We start from the raw sequence: 12,238 nt of genomic DNA on the forward strand, positions 1-12,238 counted from the left end.
GTGCTCGAAAGGCTCGCAACCATTTCTGAGGGAGTTTCTGAGGTCGATGCTTCCCTCGTCTTTCGTGAATTGAGCAGGCTTTGCGAGCAGGTAATCTTCGCTTTCCCTATCTGTCACTTAGGCCTTGGTTGCCTCGACCTTTTTCTTTCTAACTTGTCTTTTTTCGTGGCTTTAGGCCAAGGTGCTTTACAATCGGACATTCACCTGGTATCAAGTCGAGGTAACCCACCTCGAGCGTGAGAAGGCTCTCCTTACTAAGCAGGTTATCTAGTCCCCATTTGCCTTTATCTGAATATTTTTCCAGATCCTAGTGTTTTAACATCTCGGATCTGATTTGTGTAGTTTGAGAAGGAACGCGCCCTGCTGAGGGAGGAGCTTCGGGCCAGAGACTCTGAAGTCTCCAAACTCAAACGGAGTGAGAGAGAGATGGTGATATAAGTTGGGCGTCAGCTTAGTGAGGCAAGGGAGGATAGTGGCAAGTACATAGGTCTCCATTACGAGCTGGTGGTTGTATTAACCAGGATCAAGACTGAAGCCGAGACGCTTATATCTTTGCATGGAGAAAATGCCATTACGACAAGCACCCAAGCCGGAGGGGAACCCGAGGGGGCCGAGCCGAGGTTGACTCGGGCAGTGGATATATGTGTGGAAGATATCGTTTTGCCTGTTGAGTTCGAGAGAATGGAGACCCTAGAGAAGAGATATGTTGCCGTGCTTGCTTTTGGGGGTGCGCTGAGCAGTGGCTCAGGAGGTGACAAAAGAGAAGGTGGATCCCCCGGAGGGGAGGAGGCCGTCAAAGAGAGGCAGATGAAGGACCCGTAGTTGTCGGAGCCTCCGGAGGGGAGGAGAGCATCGAAGAGAGGCCGCTGGAGGATCCGTAGTCATCGGGATGAAACCTTTGGTGGAGACATCGGAGACCTCCCTTTCGATGTTAGATTAAGATTCTGTTTGGTTCTCCCTTTGTAAGGGTTTTTTCAAGACTTGTAAACGTCCCCATGGAGGTTATAAGAAGGGTTTTTATTTCTTATTCCTCCCTTCCCTTTTGCTTTTCGGAAATACTATGTGATGTTCTTTGACTTTCGAAACAGGATCCCATCTTTGGGTTAGACCCCCGGGCTTTACTAACATCGAGACTGGTGATAGTGACTCGTACACACTGAGTCGGTTACTTCTTAGAGTATGCTGGCATTTGAGCTCTTGTGTTTTTTCTTTCAGGCATTTTTACTAGGTCGAGCTCAGTCTCCGAGTCAGATCTCGACTTGAGTTCATCTGACCCTCAAGTTTTTAGGATTTCGAGCTGGACCTTGGGCTCTTACGCGTTGGGTTGGAGCGACCTTATGTGCGGGTGGCCCTGGGGCTCATTAGGCTGGTGACAATGGCTCTTACGCTTTGCCCTTAGGCATGTATAGTCAACTATCTTGGGTTTAGTCTCCAAGTCAGGTTTCGACTCGAGCTCAATCGACCCTCAAGTTTTCAAATTTGCATGGGCTGGCGACAGTGGCTCTTACGCCTTGGGTCGAAGCAACCTTTTATGTATGCGTCCTTGAGGCTCATTAGGCTGGCAACAATGGCTCTTACGCTTTGCCCTTAGGCATCTATAGTTAACTATTTTGGGTCCGGTCTCCAAATCGGGTTACGACTCAAGCTCATTTTGACCCTCAAGTTTTCATATTTCAAGCTGGCGATAGTGGCTCTTACGCTTTTGGTCAATGCGACCGTTTAGTGTGTGTGCACCTGAGGCTCATTAAGCTGGCGATAATGGCTCTTACGCGCTTGGTTGATGCGACCATTTATGTAGGCTTTATTTTCCTCTCGTTAAGGACTTTTGAAGCAATTTTGGCCTGACTCGTCGTCGGTTCGAGAAGAACCTCGATTTCGAGTAACTTGCAGCAATGTTCGAGCACCTCGGGTGGTTTGGCTCGGAGGCTGAGTAGCTCGAAGCCTGTGATTTGGAGCTGACATGGTCGAAGCTCTTTTGTCGATGTCGAGGTTAGCCTGTTTAACCGATTCTTTCCGAAGTAGATTCAGAGTAATTTGAAGGCTTGTATAGGCTGGCGATAGTGGCTCTTACACCTTGTAGGGACGGTCGGGCATCCCCGAGTCACTTTAGTTCGGCTGGTACAGCCGTGTGACCGGAGTCACTTGTATTTGGTCGGAGCCTTTGAGTCCCGAGTGAAATAATTTCGGCATCTATATCAAGGGTATGCCTTTTTAGGGGGCTTAAAAGTTTGATATATAGCCGAAACTTTGGGATCGGGTCTATGCCTTTAGTGAGATCTTACAAGGTTTACATGTCGTTGAGGTCTTACAGGTTTTTCATGCCCTTAAGGTCTTACAGGTTTTTCACATGTTGTTGAGGTCTTACAGTTTTTGCATGTCATTGAGGTCTTACAGTTTTTACATGCCGTTGAGGTCTTACAATTTTTGCATGCCGTTGAGGTCTTACAATTTTTGCATGTTGTTAAGGTTTTACAATTTTTACATGTCGTTGAGGTCTTACAGTTTTTGCATGACGTTGAGGTCTTACAGTTTTTACATGCCATTGAGGTCTTATAGTTTTTGCATGCCATTGAGGTCTTACGAGACCGAGTTTTCCCGCTCGGGGTCTTACAGCCTCGGGTTTTGATAAGTCAATAGAGATGGTGCTTGACGGCAGTCCCTAGTCATTGAGGATTTCTTGACTCGGGAGCCATTATTTGCAAGCTTTATATTGCCTCATCGAGGGCTTATGATTTTGGATATCCCGACCTTGAGGTTGCACGTTTTTTGAGATTTTGGCATCAGTCTCTGGGTGTTTGTGGCACCTTCAGTTTTGGAGACGTTTTCCGATCTTGGTGTTGCCTCGTTGAGGGCTTACGAGTTTGGAGTTTTGACCCGGGGGTCATTCAGGTGTCAAATTATTAATGCTAGTCTCCGAGTGTTTGGGACATTTTTGACATAGGAGTCCTCTTTGCTGAAACGTCAAGTTTCTTTTGAAGCGTGAAGTGCTTTGGTGAAAAGTGTTCTTTGATTACCTGGTACAAGTACACATGTCTTTGCCGTTAAAAGCTTGGCGGCTATATATGGGCACGGTTCGTTCGACCGTTTGGCCCTGTACATTACTTTCCCCATCGGGGTTCCATTTGGTGGGATGCTTTGGCTTTCCCGAGTAGATGACCTTTGGGGGACCCCCCCCCCCAGTATTCGAGGTGGATCTAAAAGAAATCTCGAATACTTGTTAAGTCTTCTTCAGGCACTGTATGGTCGTTGCCTCGTTAAAAACCTTGCCGGTAAAACCCTCCCAAGGACAAAATTCGGCCGAAGGAAAAGAGTGCAACGGATGCTCGAGGATGTTCTCGGAATTTTCCATCAGATGCCCTAGAAATAATATAGTTTTAGCATAGATATGTTCCAATTGCTTGGAAGTTGTTCGCCCTCCATGGTGTTGAGCTTGTAAGACCCTTTGCCGACTACTCCGAGTACGCGGTACAGTCCTTCCCAATTTTGGCCCAGCATTCCTTCATTAAGGTTTCGAGTGTTAAGGGTGACTTTCCTTAGAACCAAGTCCCCAATTCCAAAATATCGGAGGTTTGTTCTCCTGTTATAATATCTTTCGATCCTTTGCTTTTGAGCGGCCATTCGGACCAGCGAGGCTTCCCACCTATCATCCAACAATTCGAGGGTCGTTATGAAGTTGATGACTTCTTTTTCCCTTATTTTTTCGAAGGCCTGCGCTTCCACCCATTTGGAGAAATATTCAGTCATAAATAAAATATATCTAGCCTTACATGGTGCCGTTGGCAGGGGTCCGACGATGTCCATCCCCCACTTCATGAACGGCCATGTCAATAAGACCGAGTGCAGCCGTTCACCGGGTTGGTGAATCATTGGGGCAAATCTCTGGCATTTGTCGCACTTCCGGAAGAATTCTTTGGTGTCCTTTTCCATGTTGTACTAATAGTAGTCTGCTCTGATTACCTTTTGGACCAAGGCATCGGCTCCGAAATGATTTCCGCAGATGCCCTCGTGAATTTCTCGGAATACATAATCTGTATCCCCCGGCCCCAGACATACGGCTAGGGGGCCATCAAAAGTTCTTTTGTATAAAGTCTTGTTTTCATCGAGAGAGAATCGGGATGCTTTAGTTCGCAGGGCCCTCAATTCCTTTGGGTTCTCGGGCAATTTTCCGTCTTTCAAATAATTAAAGTATTTATTTCTCCAGTCCTATGTTAGGCTGGTGGAATTAATCTCCGCATGACCTTCCTCGATTACTGATTTAGATAGCTAGATGATAGCCCTGGGGAGTAGGTCGTCCTCCTCAATAGATGATCCCAGGTTTGCGAGGGCATCGGCCTCGCTGTTCTGCTCTCGAGGTACATGGACTAAAGTCCATTCTTTAAAGCGATGTAATACGACTTGGAGTTTGTCCAAATATCTCTGCAACCTGTCCTCTCGGACCTTGTAGCTCCCATTCACCTGGCTCACTACTAGGAGTGAATCACACTTTGCTTCGATGGTCTCGACTCCCAAGCCTTTGGCCAGTTCTAAACCTGCAATCATAGCCTCATACTCGGCCTCATTGTTAGTCAATTTTGTAGTTTTTATGGATTGCCTAATCACGTAGCCTGTAGGTGGCTTTAGGACTATACCTAGTCCGGAACTTCTCACGTTCGTGGCACCATCAGTGAATAGGTTCCATACCCCAGAAGACGTTCTTGATTTCAGTAAAAGTTCCTTTTCTACCTCGGGCACGAGAGAGGACGAGAAATCGGCCACAAAGTCTACCAGAATCTGGGACTTGATGGTTGTTCGAGGTTGATACTCGATATCATACCCCCAGAGCTCGATGGTTCATTTGGAAAATTGACCCGATAGTTCGGGTTTGTGCAATATGCTCCGGAGGGGGTATGTCATTAGTACACAAATGTGATGGCATTGGAAATCGGGTTTAAATTTTCGCGATGCACTTATTAACGCGAGAGCCAATTTTTCGAGGTGGGGATACCTACTTTCAGCATCCCCTAGGGTCCAGCTTATGTAATAAATAGGGAATTGCGTAACTTGCTCTTCTTGAACTAGCACTCTGTTTACTGCTATCTCGAATACAGCCAGGTATAGATATAGTATTTCATCCACCTTTGGTGTGTGGAGCAGAGGTGGGATAGTCAGATATGGCTTCAGCTCTTCTAATGTGCGTTGGCACTCTGGAGTCCATTCGAAGTTGTTCTTTCTTTTGAGTAAGGAGAAGAAATGATGGCTCCTGTCGGATGACTTGGATATGAATCTCTGCCCAGAGCCGCTATCCAACCTGTTAGTCGTTGCACGACCTTTACATTGTTTGCCACCGTGATTTCTTAGATGGTCTTGATTTTATCAGGGTTGATCTCGATCCCCCTATTTGATACCATGAAGCCTAGGAATTTTCTCGAACCTACTACGAAGGCACATTTCTCGGGGTTGAGCTTCATGTTGTAACTTCTAAGGATGTCGAATATTTCCTGCAAATGAGTTAAATGGTCCTCTACGCGCAGGGACTTAACTAGCATGTCATCAATATAAACTTCCATAGATTTGCCTATTTGACTATCAAACATTTTATTAACTAAACGCTGGTATGTAGCCCCTTCATTTTTCCAGTCCAAAAGGCATTACATTGTAACAGCAGGTACCATACTTTGTGATGAACGAGGTCTTCTCCCTGTCTTCGGGTTTCATCTGAATTTGATTGTACCCCAAATAGGCATCGAGAAAGGTGAGGGTCTCGTGGTCGGCCGTAGCATCGATCAGACGATTGATGTTAGGCAACGGGAACGAATCCTTGGGACACGCCTTATTTAAGTCTTTATAGTCTAAGCACATTCTTAACTTATTTCCCTTTTGGGGTACCACTACTACATTGGCCAACTACTCGGGGTACTTTACCTCCCTAATGGACCCTATTTTAAGGAGTTTCGTTATCTCATCCTTGATGAATGCGTGTTTTATCTCGGACTGGGGTCTTCTTTTTTGCTTCACCAGTTTAAACCTGGGGTCGACACTCAGTCGGTGGGAGGTTATTTCCGGTGGGATACCTATCATGTCTTAGTGGGACCATGCAAAACAGTCGATATTATCGATAAGAAATTGAATAAAAATTTTCCTGAGTTTGGGGGTTAATCCCGTTCCCAGATATACCTTACGATTGGGGAGGTGCTCCATCAAAATAGCTTGCTCTAGATCTTCGATCGTCGATTTCGTTGCATCCGACTCTTCGGGGGAAACGAAGGTTCGAGGAGCGAGGAAATCTTCTTCGTCATCTTCGGGGGTCTGTATGTTCCTAGACACATCTAAGGTCGGGAGTACCGAGGTCTACTCCCCCTGGTAAACCACAAACATTTCTTTCGCTACACGTTGTTCTCCGTATACGGTCGTTATGTCGTCCTTTGTCAGAAATTTAATCATCTGGTGCAGGGTTGATGGTACTGCCCTCATGTTGTATATCCACGGCCTGCCAAGCAATGCATTATATCTTATATCTCCATTGATGACTAGAAATTTTGTGTTCTGAACCGTGCTGGACGTGTCGACTGGGAGGGTGATTTCTCCTTTAGTTATTTCGCCGGTCATGTTGAAGCCGTGGAGGACCCGGGAGGCGGGTATGACCTGGTCGAGTAACCCGAGCTGCTCTACTACCCCTAACTTGATCACGTTGGCCAAGCTGCCTAGATCTACGAGCACACGTTTAACTCGAACGCTGTTTCAAAGAAATGAGATTACCAGTGCGTCTTTGTGTGGTTTTGTCAAGGTCTTGAGATCTTCTTCACTAAATGCTAGAGTATCTTCAGCCACGCGGTCTCGGATTGGCCCATCTGTTGCGGCGGATATTTTTTTCTGCTTGATCATGGGCCCATGGGGAATGTCGGCCCCTCCAATAATCATATGAACGACGTGCTGAGGGATCTCTTTTTGTGCCCAGGCTGGAACAGCCACAACACTTTCTCCCCGGTCTCCCAAGTAGTTATTTTCACCTCTATCTGATGAGTTAGGCATTTCAACCTGAAATTTGAAGATCTTGGATAAGAACAGGTGTGAAAGATAACTTGCATTGTGTGACGAAACCAGCAAGAAAATAATCACTATTATTCTTAGCCCACAGCGGGCGCCAAACTATTTACCGTGAAAATAGTAATAACAATTAAATTTGTTGATGGGACTCTAAATATATGTGATCTATTTTTATGCTAGTTTGTTAAGCGGTTGATGCTTTAGAGATGAAATAAAGTAAAGGAGAGAGCTATGATCAACTGATAGGTTGGTTAAACGGGGCCTGAGGCCTGTCGATTTCGGGCCTCGATGTCGATCTTAGGGCTCGGCTACGAGCTATTGTGGGCGATCGGGGTAGGGATATCAGTTATGAGATAATTGGGGGAGGCTCTTTATGGCCAATGATAAGCAATAAATGATGAACAAATAAGAAGATAATAAATGAAAGTAATAATATCAAGAGAGTATATGAGAGAGCAAAGAGAGTATTTTTCTATATTCCTTATGGAACAGGTGGAGCAACAGAGTTTACAAGAATGGTAGAAATGCCCCTTATATATGAGGGGAATCTTAACATAGTACAAAATACATTAACTACTCGGATACGGAGATGGGACAGCTAGATATGATGTTCTGACGCCCACATTGGGTTTCGAATAGCCCGCTAGGCTCTGTCGGTCTTAGCCAAGCATCTTGGGAACTTTTCACTTTTCTAATATAGCCGTTGGTTTGCACTGCCCCGAGATCGGGGCCCGATGACCCTTGACACTGAGCCTCGACCTCGGTCTCGAACCTCGAGAAGCATGTTTGCGGGGCACCACAATAATGAGGAAATTGGACACCCCCGATTTTACTGCACACAATGTGGCAGTAGCGTAAGAGTCTTTAAGTGTCTCTTAGATAACCTTGCTAGGTGTCACTTTGAAAGAAATTCTTAGATAAGCCATAGTAACATTCTTTATTAAAAAGCCTTAGAAGATTCCTCCAATCCAATAGTTTGTACTATTTATTTTAAAGTTTTCCACTTGAACATTCTCTCTTTCCATGCTTTTAACGTTGTCTTTGTGATTTCTAAGTTCTTGACAAGCTTACCTTATTTCTTTATTCTTTCTATTTTGATGTTACGAGAATTGACAAAAGAAAAATACCATTGTACTTTTGGGGAGGTCTCAATTCAGGATAACATCATTTTGGGAGAGGTCTTAGCAAATTTGTTTTTGCCTATTTTAATATGAAAATTTCGAAAATCAAATTGTTTATGATTCAGTGGCTAGGAATTTGTTTTAGGAAAAATCCGTATGATTTTTCCCTACTCCGATCTTGTCGTCACTAGTTTTGTCACAATTGTCATGTGTTAGAGGGATTGTCAAGAGAATCGACTTAGGTATGTTAAGGTTATCCCTTCTTTCTTTTTGGCATGAACTATACGACAAAAACAAAACGAGCAAATGCACAACTTCCATAAATGACTCTATTCATAGACATACTAGAGGTCCTATGTTCTTTATTCCCCATGTGTCATATTATTCTATCATCTGTTCATGGGTCTCAAAAATATGTAAGTTGGTAAAGTTTATTTCATGGTATTAATCAAAGGCATAATGGTCTTATGACGTACCGAGAGATTTTATTAACGTATCTCATATGCATTTCATGCATTTATACATGCACATTGACCCATGACCAGATGGCATTATATATATATATATATATATATATATATATATATATATATGGGATATGGGAAAGTTTATGGCGTTATATACGCACCACCATCTGATCAGCTGGTATACGTTGATGATTTTGCCCACAGTGGCAGAGATGATATGATGGGATGCCCTCAGAGGCCTGATGATGTTATGAAACATGTACATATGCACGACATGATATTCATACGCATATACATGACACTATAATTATTTAATGATTTACAGATTTATCCAGACTTACAGGTTGAGTCATATACTCTATTTTTCTTCCATGTTTGTTATGTACTTATTTATGTGCCTTACATACTCGGTACATTATTCGTAATGACGTACCTTTTGCCTGGGATCATTGTGTTTCATGCCCGCAAGTCCCCATAGACAAGTCGAGAGCCCTCCAATAGGCTATCAGCTCACGGGAAGATGTTGGTGCGCTCCATTTGCTTCGGAGTTGCTTGTTTGGTTAGTATGATTTAGACGTGTATTGTTTGGTATGGGGGGACTCTGTCCCGACCTTTATGAAAATTATGTATTCTTAGAGGCTTGTAGACAGATGTCGTGTACGTAAAAGATTGTATGGCCTTGTCGGCCTATGTTCAGTATATGAGTGGTTATTTTGGTCTTATAGGCCCGTATGTTTTGTGTATACGTTGGTATCATATGTTGTATTCTACTTACCTCACGACAGCCTTCCGCCTTAGCTATTGATGATCGTATGACATGAAAAGATATATTATATTGGTACTCGATTGAGTAAGGTATCGGGTGCCCGTCGCAGCCCATCGGTTTGGGTTGTGACACTTCCTAACAAAATTATACTCTTTGTTCATCATCACCGCATGTTCATATTATACATGAATTTCAAACCAGCGAGTATAAAAGCAAAAATAATCTTCACCTTTTGTACATATTTACAAGACAGTGTAAATTCAGCATATTACAAGACTTAAGTTATTACCACACCCTAAAACAGCAAAACAAGTTATCAAATTCAAGTTACAAGATTTTGGTCTTGAAATCCAATAAGCCTCCAAAATAACATACATAAGTGTGACATATAAATCATGTCAAGTCCCAAACTATAAAAAAAACCTAGGTGCATATGCAAATGTGATCTCCACAAAATCTCCCGAAAACTCTACTCTAGAAGGCCTTCTTTAAATCTCTTCTCGCACATTACCTACGATATAAAATAACTATCTTTAAGCATAAAGCTTAGTGGTGTATAAACTTTTGGATTGGAGTAATTACATTCTCCAATTCCCTTTTTTAGTCATGGGTATCTCATATGAAACATAAATTTAAAGCAAGTAATCAAATATATCAAAAGTATAGAATATCAAACCTTGAAGTGTTTCCAAATATCAATAACAATGTTCAAGATTCAAGTGTCAAAAAAGCGTTTACTATCAGTCCAAGAGAGTTTGCCAAATATCCATTTTTTGCCCAATATGTATATCATGCCATCACACTAAGCATAATCAGATATCAAGATGGACCGAAGCCCCAAATCAAGTAGGGTTGAAACCCAATAGTCAGAGAATCAAGAGCCATATCAAAATGGCTTCCTAGTTCATACTTAACACGGACAAGTTCTGTAATTTAAGACAAACTACAAATCCAACGTCAAGATGGAAAAAGATCTGAATCAAGAGGCATAATATTGGTGATGAATTCGTTGCCACAAGAAGGACAAAATCTCAACAAGGATGCACAATGATCAAGCAATCCGTACAAGTGGGCGAGTTAGCGAATATCTTGCAATACATGATATAACACGAATGCAACGATATAAATTGAAGAAAAGGGAAACAAAAGCTCAAGTTATTTCAATACGTTCCAGCAAGTAAAAAGAGTACAACTTCAAGTTTATACACAAACCTTGGTGTTTTATCACAAAACAATTCCATCACAATTTGAGGACGTTCGAATTGTCTATGCCATAAACCAACTAAATTCGTCCACTTTCTCAAACACTTCCCCTTATATTTTATAAGGGTATATATACCTTAAATACATAATCAAATATTTATACAAGTTCAGTGATTCCAACATGTCGAACTAAATATGACATTGGTGAAAATCACCCTGAATGTTTAAAATAGAAATTCTGGACAGTACCATTGTCTTGTGTTGTGGCTAAGTTGTGAAAATGTGAACGGAGGAACTAGACTTTATGATATTCATTAAAGTTGTAGATATATGTCTTAGAGTTTCATGAAATCTTGAATCATCCCTATATCAATTTCGTACAGTAAGTTATGATCAAATACTAATAGTAGGACATGGAGGGTTTGTAAAACTAAAACTCTTGGCAGCACATGCCCTGTACTTTACCACCCTTTGTCGGGTAAATACAAAAAATTTAGGTTTTGGTGCCTGAATAAGAGTTATAAAGCTATGAAATATCGTTCCAAAAAAGTTTGGATCATCTAAAATGGAGTTCTATAGAAGAAGATATGAAAAACACACTAATAGTTGTCTAGTGTTAAAACGAGTTTAGTAACTTACCACGAAAGAGAGGAACAACTTGAGCTTCACCAAGAACTAGTTTGGCTAGTTAATTTAGTGAAAATTTCTTATGGTTTTCATGTATTATTTCATGTGATAAGAAGGAGAGAGGGTAGGGGTTTTCTTTGGCATGAAGGAATAAATTATGAGAGGATGTTATGGAAAAGCAAGTCACAAAAGTAATATATATGAACTTTGGATAAGTATGAAAACATGTGGCTTCCCAAACTACTAAATATTATTAGATAATATGAAAGTTTGCTGCCAAAAACATTATATATATATGTCTATTATGTTTAATAACAATTAATCAAAAATACCATGGAACTTCTTTGTGCATATTAACACAATCTAAACTAAGCAATTTTTATATATCGTCAAATTCACATTTAGGAAGTTATAAGTAAAATCTATCTTCATTATAAAGATGCTTAATTGAGAATGCAAATATTAGTCAAAATTTTAGGGCATTACAATGGGATTATGTACGCGTGATGAGTCAGTTATTTAAGTGGGGGAGTTAGAGGTCATGTATGGAGATTCCTGTATTCTTGAGGTTTGGAGACTGGATGTTCTCAAAAGCAGACTATTCCTTTGGTTGTGGATTGTGAAAGTATATTGAAGACTACACTGCTGATTGTATGTGGTGTGGGTAGTTCACTGTAGACCTTTGGAAGGTTATTTACCTATCTAGGATGATGTGAATTGGTTTGGGAGCCAATTTAGAGTTTTAATGAGAAGGTGTATTCTACACTAGATTGGATTTGTTTATACAACATATGTTTTTGCTATGGTGAGTCACCAAGTGGAATCGATCTTATTCGCATCCTGATCTATTTCATGTGTTACTTTTTTGTGCTATGATGGGTGTGAGGTTATTTGATTATTCACACGCATGTTATAATCCTATTTTAGGCCTTGTGGTGGTATATGAGCGAGATAGGCCTTGTGATATTGGTTTGCTTATTGCACCTTAGTTGTGTTTAACTTTTTCCATAGTATAGTACGCTTATGCATCT

The sequence above is a fragment of the Nicotiana sylvestris genome, chromosome 3 (assembly GCF_000393655.2).
Source record: "Nicotiana sylvestris chromosome 3, ASM39365v2, whole genome shotgun sequence".
NCBI lineage: Eukaryota > Viridiplantae > Streptophyta > Magnoliopsida > Solanales > Solanaceae > Nicotiana > Nicotiana sylvestris.